Raw genomic sequence first — 11,698 nt, forward strand, 5'->3', positions numbered from 1 at the left:
ATCCTGATGCCAACAAATACCATCTTTCTTTTCTTAGTGCGGGAGTAATAGATTCAGATAGAAATACTGAATAAAGAAAATATGTTACCTTAACTGCACATCTTTTTGAGATTTTTTTTTTAATTTTTTGGATAAGAGACAGGTTCTAGAAATATCTGGCCCAGACTCTGAACACCAAGAACAAAAGCAATAAAATTAATGAAGTGATTTACATCTGTAGCTGAAAGGAAAGATGGTTCAATGCAGCCATCAATAGCAGCCTGAGGAGTTCCTTAATAATTATGAAGCTAGATCCTGGTAAAACTGGATCAATGGCTTTTACACAGAAAAGATGGTCAACATATATTAATAAAAGGCAGAATTCAGATTTATTAAAGGAATTTTCTAATTTAGAGTTTTAAGCACCAGGTTTAAAAGAAGGGAAAATTTCTAAAACAAGGTAACACGTACCTCAGCATGGGTGTGGCTTCTTGAATCAAGTTGTAATTTCTTATTTCAATGCAATGTATTCCATTTTAGGTGGATTTTGAAGCTATAATCTTTAGAGTTTTGCTAGAAACCCTAAATTACATAATAGCATATTTCCTGCAGTTCACCTGAGAGGATTATGATTGATGATAAAGTTAAAGTATAGGTCAGCAGGATACAGGAAGTTAGAATATTTTTGTAAAAAAAAAAAATCAATTGGTTTGTTTCTGTGATTCCCAGATAATAAGTATTTAAGCCTTAGTCTGGGTCCTTGAAACTCAGAAGCAAATAGCTACAAACCTATATGACAGAATCCTTCACAGCAAACATTAATTGTATGGAAATCCTTGCTTCTCAGCTGGTAAGAGACATGATCAGATTGTAGGATGAGGTGTTCTTTCCCCTCTTATGTCCCCATGCTTGATGAGTATGCTGCCTCATGAACAGACATGCACCAAGTCCTTTAGTTGTATACATTCAGCTAGTTACTTTATCTAGTCTGAAAACTAGTCTTATCATTAAAGACCATATGATGGAATGGATCACACACCTGTCAAAATCTTTATTGCCTCAAATTTTACTGAGTTAGGTTTTCTGACTGTTGGGACTTCAATGTTACATGGGTTTGAAACACTGGTTAACCCCTTCTGTGCCTGTTTTAAGTTGATTCAGTGGAAATGAAAGGAGGGCAATTATTTTAGATAGTAAGCAAATCGACTCTTATTCTCCAACTGAAATGATCTAAAATTGTTTTTGAATCAGAAGCACACTCTCACTACATAGGTATGACTGTCCTAAACCTCAGAAAGACCCACCTCCCTATTCTGTCACGTCTGTCTATAAAATGATTTTTCATCAGTAAACCTTAGAATTAGGCTGGTAACGGGACTCAGAAAACTTAATGTTACAACATCCTACTATTGCCAGATTAATTCTCCAAAACTTCTGCACTGCCTTTTTAATCATGCACCTCAGAATTCTTCAGTGCTTGCCCAGTTAACTGTAGAGTGAGTCTGAATTCTGGAACAATACACAAAAGCTCTCTACACTTTGTGCCTTCTCCAACAGTTCTGCTAACTGCCATGTATTTGTGTGCTAATTCTTTACATAAAACAGGAATAATAATAATAGTTTCTGTCAAATTCTCATATAAGGGTTAGCATAAAATTCTGGCCCCTAGAACTGAATCTTTGGGTAGATACCATACTGTACCCTCCTCTTTCAACAGAAGAGTATTAGAAAGTAACTATTTACCATCTATTTCTTGAAGACTTTTTAAATTCAACTTCACACATATATTCATCAGTTGCCTTTGTTTAAAACCAATAAATTATATTATGTTCACTAAGCTTGAATGGAATGATTGTCTTAAGAAAAGGAAGAAATAAATTCCAAACAACAAAATGAGCTAGACACCCTTACAGAAAAGAGTGTTCTTTCCCAAATTCAAAGAGGACACAGGAGCTCATGGGATCTGGTAACTGGGCTTTGGAGCAGGACCTAGATTAAGACTTCAGTTGATGATATTCCTCTTTTTATTCATCTATCATCTTTATAAGATTGGATTTAGGTCTCTCGTGTTTGGCTATCCAGGGCTTGTTGCAATGGGATAGGGTTGCTGTGTAGGTGCAATATTTCCATGGTTCTTATTGATTTTGTTTTTCAGCTAGCCCCTAGCCATCTGATTGTCTCTGGATGTTCCAGAAAGAGCAGGTATCAGGTAAGTAAGCCTAATACAGATGTTCCCACAACAGCAGGTCTCATGTGGACAGCCCTGGTCTGGATATCGTTAATATAGCAGCCCAGAATTTTTACTGTGCAGTGGTCCTAGTGGAGGCCAGCTGAGTGGTGTCCAGACAATAGATCTCAGGAGATAGCAAGAAGCTAGGTCAAGTCAGCTTGGCAGGCCATATGGGACTAAACAGGCAGATGAATATGGGTGGAAGGACATAACCTGAATATTTCTTATGTAGGGTGTCTTGTAAAGGTCTTTGTTTTCTTAATCTTTGACTTCATCCCTTATTTCACTAAATTATAATTTATTAATTGTAGATATGATTGAAATATTTTTTAAACTTTTGTTGGTGGTGGACAGCTTTAATCCATCATGTCTGACAATAGTTAGTGAGTTATTTCAATGTTATTTAGTTTCCTTTAACTTTTTTTTTACAGTCTACCATCCTGGTCTGCCATCCCACATATCCTTATCCCAATCTCCTCCCTCCTATCTCCAAGAGGATGTTGCTTGACCCAGGCCTCCCCATTCCCTAGTGCCTAAAGTATCTAGAGGGTTAGGCACCTCTACTACTACTGAGGGCAGACCAAGCAGTCCTCTGCTATATAGTATTGGGGACTTTGGACCAGCCCAAGTACACTGCATGTTTGGTGACTCAGTATCTGAGAGATACAGGGGTCATAGTTAGTTGAGACAGCTGCTCTTCCTAGGGAGTCACCATCCTCCTCAAATTCTTCCAGCTTTTCCCTAGTTCAACCACAGGGGTCCCCTACTTTAGTCCAGTGATTGGGTATAAACATCTGCCTCTGTTTCAGTCAGTTGCTTGTTGGGCCTCTCAGCATACAATCATGCTAGGCTCCTGTCTTTAAGCATGCCAAAGCATCAGCAATGATGTCAGACCTTAGAGGAGCCTCTTGAGATGGATCCCAGGTTGGACTTGTCACTGGACCTCCTTTTCCTCAGTGTTTTCTTCATTTTTATCCTTGTAATTCTATTAGACAGGAACAATTCTAGATCAGAGTTTTTGGCAAATAGGGTTGCCATCTCTACTTGATGCCCTGTCTCTCTACTGGAGGTGAACTCTATGAGTTCCCTCTCCCATGATCTGATTTGGTTTCCCATTTCCCTTCCTCCTACCATCGCCCACCCAGGTTCCTCCCTCCCTCTTCCTCCTGTGTTTGCTTTCTTCTCCTCCCAAGTGGAATTTAAGCATCCTCATTTGGGCCCTTCTGCTTGTTAACCTACTTGAGTTCTGTGGATTGTATCATGGATATTCTGTACTTTTTTGGTTAGTATCTACATATTAGTGAGGACATACCATGCATACCCTTTTGAGTTACCTTATTTGGGATGATATTTTCTAGTTCCATCCATATGCCTGCAAAACTTATGATGTCCTTGTTCTTAAGAAATGAATAGTATTCCATTGTGTAAGTTAAATACATTTTCTGTATCCACTTTTCTGTTGTGGGTTCATCTAGGTTGTTTCCAGCTATTGGCTGTCACCAATAAGGCTGCTATGAACATAATGGAGTAAATGTCTCTGTGTTATGATAGGGATTTATTTGGGTATATGCTCACTTTTGGAATAGCCGAGTCTTCAGGTAGATCTATTTCCAATTTTATGAGGAACTTCTAGATTTCTAAAGTGGTTATATCTGTTTACAATTCCACTAGCAATGGAGGAGTGTTCCTCTAACTCCACATCCATGCCAACATGTGCTGTCACCTGAGATTTTCATTTTAACTATTCTGATTGGTATAAGGTAAAAATCTCAGTATATTTTGATTTACATTTCTCTGATTAATAAAGACTTGAACGTTTCTTTTGCTGTTAGGCTATTTGAGATTCCTCTGTTGTGAATTCTCTGTTTAGGTCTATATACCACTTTTTGATAGGGTTGGTTGGTTTTTTGGAGGTTAACCTCTTTTTTTGTTTATATTTTGGATATTAAACCTCTATCAGATGTAGATGTAGTAAAGATTTTTTTTTTCCCCAATCTATAGGTTCCTTATTTGGCCTACTGTCTATGTCCTTTGCATTACAGAATCTTTTCAGATTCATGAGATCTCATTTACCATTCCTATTCTTAGATCATTGGCATTCTGGTAGGAAAATTTCCCCCATGCCAACAAGTTTGGGGCTCTATCCCACTTTCTCTTCTGTTAGATTCAGTGTACCTGGTTTTATGTTGAGGTTCTTGATCTACTTAACCTTGAGCTTTGTGCGAGGTAACACATATGACTCTATTTTAATTTTTCTACATACCTACTGCCAGTTAGACAAGCACCATTTAATGAAGATGCTTTCTTTTTTCCAATACATATTTTTTGCTTCTTTGTCAAAGATCAAATGTTCATAAACGTTTGGTTTTATTTTTGGGTCTTAAATTCTATTCCATTAATCGAACTATGTGTCTCTGTACCAATACCATGCAGTTTTCAATCACTATTGCTCTGTAGTACAGCTTGAGGTCAGGGAGGGTTTTTCCCCAGCAGATCTTTTACTGCTAAGAATTGTTTGTTATACCCTGAGTTTTGTTGTTTTACCTTATGAAATTGAGAATTGCTCTGTCCATGTCTTTTATGAATTGTGTTGGAATTTTTATGAAGTTTATGTTGAATGTGTAGATTGCTCTTGGTAGGACAGTCATTTTTAATGCTGCAATATTACCAATCCTTGGGAACAGGAAATCTCTCCATTTTCTGAGGTCTTCTTCAATTTCTTTCTTGATAAACTTGAAGATCTTATCATATAGATATTTTACTTGCTTGGTTAGAGTTACCCCAAGAAAATTTATATTATATGCCACTATTGTGAATTGTATTATTTACCTATTTTCTTTCTTAACCATTTATCATTCATATAAAGGAAAATTACTGATTTGTTTGAGTTAATTTTATATACAGACCTTTTATCCTTATGGCTGCTATACTTAGTTCATCCTTCTCCTTCCCTTCAGCATATTTCCACATGGTTGAAGGTCATGACTACTCTGGATACTCTCAGATGTGCCTACCTCTGGCTATGCCATTTCAGATGTCCATAATAAACTTTCCCCTCTACTATAACTAGAAACAGTCATGTTCTTCCCTTTCCCTTTTATTTTATTTCTCACTTTCATATATAAACTACAATTTATAAAATACCAACAATTATGCAGTCTCTCTTTTTCTCTTCTCTCTTTTTTCATCTAATATATGTTGTCTAATGTTTCTAATTTTAATCATTAGTAACTTAGCTTCCTCAGTGATTTCATGTCCATAGCATCTGGAGTTTACATATTTACATTTCAGGATATATCTAGAAATCATAGGCATGTACATATTCCATCTTGGAAAATTATGATTGGCTTAAGTACTAATGTACAGCCTTTACAAGCCGGGTTTATGAAAGTCTTGTTCTTTATACATTTACCAATGCACTTTTCTTTCCCTTGTAATGAATGGAATAAAGAAGTTTCTTTGAACTGTGTTGCACATTTAAAATCTGTTTTTTTTTTTTTTGTACTCAATGTGTTTTTAGTTTTTTTTTATTTTTTCTTTTTTTACTGAGAATATTTTCCTTTAGGTTTTTTATCAAAGGAGATTTTGCAATTAATTGTGCCTATAATTTTATTATTTAATTTATTCAATATTATGGCAATTTATACTTACATTGCTTTTCTGATACTTTAAAATGTTTATGAATTGATATGTGAATGAAAAATAGTCATTTTTTATTCATATTAAAATTTTGAAGTATACATGATTCACAAAAGCATTTACTATATATGGAGTTGTTGCAGAAGTCTATATTTAAAAGTATCAAAGAAAAAAGTGTCAATTTAAAGGAAGACAAGTCTTTCAAAATATTATTGAAAGAAGGAAAACAAGGAAAAAAGAGTCTATTGATTCCTTAAAGAGTAGAATACACCCCGAATGTCAAGGATGCTTGCCATTAAAAAACAACCTAACATCAGCACACAGCACTTTGGAACTACTCTAATTTTTTGGAACATAAAAAGTACTATCATGCAGAAACAGATTAGAAGAAATGTTAGGAAAAAAAAAAACACCATTCAATGTCTTCAGACATTAAAGAAATGAAATAAGAGCCACATTGAGATTCCAACTCAGCCACAGAATGGCTACTCTCAAGAAAACAAATGACAAATGCTGGCAAGAGCATAGGGAAAAGAACCTTTACTTACTGTTGGAATATAAATTAGTTTCCCACTGTGGAAATCTACTAAAGTGGAACTACCATTTGACCCAGCTATACCATCCATGTGCATTGCTGCAATGTAAAATGTCCCATTGGAGACAAGAGGGGTAATGGGGGATGAATATGACCATAGTATGTTGTTTTTATATACATATGATAATATGAAGAGGAAATAAGTTACTTTTAAAATCATTTTCTGGCATATAATTTCATCTAGCTCTGTGGATTTACAGAAAATATATAACTTGAATGTAATAAGCCTGGGTTATGTTGGCTCCATTTCTTTACTTTGTAATGCTAGACTTATAACATGTAATTTTTGAAGTTTTATTTTCTGCTCATCGTCAAGATGTCTGTAGTGACTAATTTCCCTTATTCTCATATTTGTTTGATACCTATAAGGATATATATGCCATTTCTGCTTAGGCAAAGTACCCTAGGACTGCTGACTCCAGAAAAATTAAAACAGTAATTGCGTGGACACTTACAAAAGCCTGGAATCTTTCATGGAATTCTTTTGAACACAGTTCCAAGTTTAAATTCAGAGGTGACTACCATTTGCCTATTTATGAGTATGAAGTTTGGAATAAATAGTTAGAAAAATCAAATCACTGTAAAAAAATTTAACCACTTCATTGAATTTGTAGAAGCTTTCCTCAGAAAAATCACCTAAAAACCACATGGTACTATGTAGTTGAATTCATACCCTTACATTTCAGAAGACAATGAACAACATTACTCACAAATAGTTATAAAGACAGAATATGTCATCTAATATATATTGTCCAAGAAAATATATTATGTTTAAATATCAACATTTTTTCATAATGACTCTATAAAAATGCTTCCTTATCTTACAAACATGGATACTGAGTTAGAGGATAATGCAATACTTTACAGAATATAGAGACCAATTATGGTTTCTTAAGGTTCTTATAGAAAAAAAAACATATTTAACTTGTTTCAGTGTTTAGATTGCTGAACCTAATCATCTATGACATTCAGCATACCTTGCAAGAAATTATGCTCAAAGGCAAGCCCAACGTTTTAGCATCCATTTTACCTGACAAAATGGAATGATGACATGATCTGATAAAGTTCTGTGTTCTACCGACTGGTCAAGTACATGAATTCTCAGCTACAATCTCATCAGTATGTGAACCAACATGACACTTTCACTATCAATAACAATTGCTCTCAAAACAAATTCTGCCATTAACCTAAAAGTACAGGCTCAGAGGTTCAGTCCATTATCATCAGGGCATGAGCATGTCAGCATCCAGGTAGGCATGGTACTGGAGGAACTGAGAGCTTTACATCTTCATCTGAAGTCGCTAGAAGACTGGCTTCCAGGCAGCTAGGATGAGGGTCTTAAAGCCCATCCTCACAGTGACACAATTCCTCCAACATGGCCACAACCTAATGCAATGAGGCCACACCTCCAAACATACTTGCTGTTTTAACAATATCAGGATTGTATTTAAAATTCTAAATTAGAAACTCATGAAGCATCTGGGTATTCTTGCAGATAATTTGTTAGTTGTTTGAAGAGAGGATGCCCATGCAAGCCATTTTCTATTTCACGTTTATGTCCTGGAATAAATGATGTTGCCTATAGTACTTGCTAACAATTGAAAGAGGAGTAATAATGTCACACGTTCATAAATATTTTCCTGAGAATAAAGGTCACTTATTGATTTCAAATTATTATAAATCATTTTCTACATATTTTCATCTATAATCTATAACCATTCCATATTTAAATTTTGTTATCCTCTTTCTCTATAAAGATTGTTGAGAATTGTGGAAATTAGTATACTATCCATATTTTGACTTATATTTTTCATATTTTCCCTTTATTTAAGAATGGGGTTGCTGTATTTGAGATCTTATCTGAAGAAATTCTGACAATTTCTTTTGAAATATGCAAACAATACTCTAAATCATCAGGTAAAAACCTATTTCAAGGGTGACATCATACATATGTGTGTGTGTGTATGTGTGTATGTGTGTATGTGTGTATGTGTGTGTGTGTGTGTGCGTGTGCACCTCAGCATTGTGATGTTTACACTTTTAGCTGAAGATTGTGTTCAATTTTAAATAGAATATTGTGGAATGAAATCAGAACAGAGAGGAATGTTTGTGACTTTAGATAAGATTAGAGAAAAAATCTCAGAAGACATAAAAACCTGCAGTAGAATGATGTCAAGGAAACTGATTATTCATTAGGAAATCTATATTTGTGGTAAAATATAGCATGGAGAAGATGATGTAGTAGTACAAATGATCAAATATAGATGAGAAAAAATCTAAGGGAAGTTGCGTAATTCTCCTGAAGAAAACATTTTTCAGACATAAATGTGTTATGTTTCCCATAAGCCTCTGATTACCTAAACATCATTGCAGGCTAGCCTTCCTCTAGATGCCAGAGTGTGTGTAATTTATTTTTATTCATTTTCAAATTTCCCTAGCTAATGAAGCAATATATCTCAGTGATGTGTTCCCCTCTTTAAAGAGTATTTGATGTTTTATATACAACATTCTGAAAAATTGAACCTGTAGAAACTTTCAGTGTATGTACTTTGATATTTTTGTGGTATAGAATGAGAGAAATTTAGAAAAATGTTTTAATTTTACCTTACTTATGAGTAATAAAGAAAATAGCAAGGTATGTATTTCCTATGTAGACTCTTGTATTTGCCTTTTTAAGAAGAAAAAAAAACTTAATGTAGAACTTCATTCAGGGATACATACATGAGTGATTGTCAAAATTTGTTATGTGGTCATGATTATTTTCTTAATTTTCTCCATATGGATATATGTGCATTACACAATAGATTGTTGCTTCTAAGTTCCCATAATGCCTTGTGTATTACATAACAAACATGTTTCCAAAACAATGTATGTTTCTCTTCTTATATTATGTCTAGACAATGACGATGTTAGATAGTAGTTCAATGTTATTTTATCAGCAATATTTAAATATTTCTATCATTATGATAAACATGCTAGTCCACTTGATAAAGCAAGTGAATATTGAGGAGTAATATATTGGATTAATTTTAGTGGTTATTTTATTTATTTACATTTCAAGTGCTGTCTTCTTTCCCAATCTCCTCTCCACAAACATTCCCATTCCCTTCCCCCTCCCCTATACTCAAAGAAGGTCCTCCCTCACACTCCCACCTCACCTTTCTAACATCCCCCTAAGCTGGGGCATCAAGTCTCTACAGGACCAAGGGCCTCCCCTCCCAGTCATGCCAGATTAGGACATCCTCTGCTACATATGTAGCTGGAGCCATGGATCCATCCATGTTTACTCTTTGGTTGGTGGTTTACTCCCCAGGAGCTCTAGGGGTTCTGGTTAGTTGATATTGTTCTTCCTATGGGGTGGCAATCCCATTCAGCTCTTGCAGTCCTTCCCCTAACTATTCCAATGGAGTCCCTAGGCTTAGTCCAATGGTTGTCTGTGAGGATCTACATCTGTATTAGTCAGGTGCTGGTGGAGCCTCTCAAGGAATAGCTATACCAGGCTCCTCTCAGCAAGCACTTCACGGCATCAGCAATAGTGTTTGGGTTTTATGTCTGCCAATGGGATGAATTCTAAAATAGGGAGGTCTCTAGATGGCCTTTCCTCAGTCTCTGGTCCATTTTTTTGTCCCTGTGTTTCCTTTAGATGGGAACAATTCTGGGTTAAAATTTTTGAGATGGATGGGTGGCCCAATTCCTCAACTGGAGGGTCTGCCTGTCTACTGGAGATGGTCTCTAGAGGTTCTATTTTTTCTTTGTTGGATATTTTGGCTAATGTCATCCCCCTTGGATCCTGGGAAACTCTCTTTGCTGGCATCTGGGACTTTCTAGTTGCTATCCCCTGTTTCCCACCCTCCACTGCTACCTATTTCTATTCATTTTCCTGGCCCTCTGGACTTCTCTCAGTCTCTTCCCTTGCCTGATCCTACCCCTTGTTTTTTCCTTGCCCATACTCTCTCTCTCTCTCTCTCTCTCTCTCTCTCTCTCTCTCTCTCTCTCTCCTAGATCCCTTTCTCCCTCTAACCACAGACCATATGACGCTTAACAACAAGGAATACCAAAGTATTGAATTATTAATCTAGGTACATGGTGTGTTGTCTTCTTGAAAATTTATATTAGATCAATGTGATTTAATTTCAACTTTAAAAAGCATGGCCTCAATGGTGGAAACTCAACAAAATTAAAAAAAAATCATCATCTCAAATCGGAATTTTCTGTTGAAATAGTATTGCTATTATGGAGAGACATTCTGCAAATTACCTACTTAAAAAAAAAATCTTAAAAATTGCCTTATAGCTACTTGTTAGTAACATGGTTAAGGTAAGAGAAAAGTTATTTATGAGTGAAAATAAACATACTGACCCAATTTTGCGTTTTATGTTTAATCTTTCAGGCCTAATTTGTGCTTCCCAGATATTTTCAGATGTGATATCTTTCACTAGGCTGTGACTAACATAAACTCTTAGAGAAAACTATGTCTATGTCCTGTCAGTTAAAACCTCCACATAAAGCTGGGCATGGTGGCACACACCTTTAATCCTAGTACTCTGGAGGCAGAGGCAGGAGGATTTCTGAGTTCAAGGCCAGCCTGGTCTACAAAGTGAGTTCCAGGACAGCCAGGGCTACACAGGGAAACTCTGTCTCAAAAAACAAAACAAAAACAAAACAAAACAAACAAACACACACACACACAAAAAACCCCTCCACATAAGGATACAATTTTGTGTTAATTTCCACTTCTATGTTAGAATTTATTTTGGCTGTGCTTGTGCAGTTTTATGTAGAACTTTCACTAATGCTGTGAGTTCATTTCTGTATCTTTTTTTTTACTGATTCTGCAATTATTCCTTGTACTCATCTTTCATCTCAGTCTTTTTTTTTCTTTCAATTTTTTTATAAGATAATTTTTTTAATTTACATTTTAAATGTTATCCCTTTTCTAATTTCCCCTATGAAAACTCACTATCCCCTTCCACCTCCCCCTGCTCACCAACCCACCCAATCCTGCTTCCTAGCCCTGGCATTCCCCTATACTGGGGCATATAACCTTCACAGGACCAAGGGTCTCTCCTCCCATTGATGACTGACTAGGACATTCTCTGCTACACATGCAGCTAGAGCCATGGGTTCCACCATGTGTTTTCTTTGTTTGGTGGTGTAGTCCCAGGGAGCTCTGGAGGTACTGGTTAGTTCATATTAATTCCTCCTATAGGGCTGCAAACCCCTGTAGCTCCTTGGGTACTTTCTCTAGCTCCTTC

Source organism: Mus caroli, chromosome 7 (assembly GCF_900094665.2).
Source record: "Mus caroli chromosome 7, CAROLI_EIJ_v1.1, whole genome shotgun sequence".
Lineage (NCBI taxonomy): Eukaryota > Metazoa > Chordata > Mammalia > Rodentia > Muridae > Mus > Mus caroli.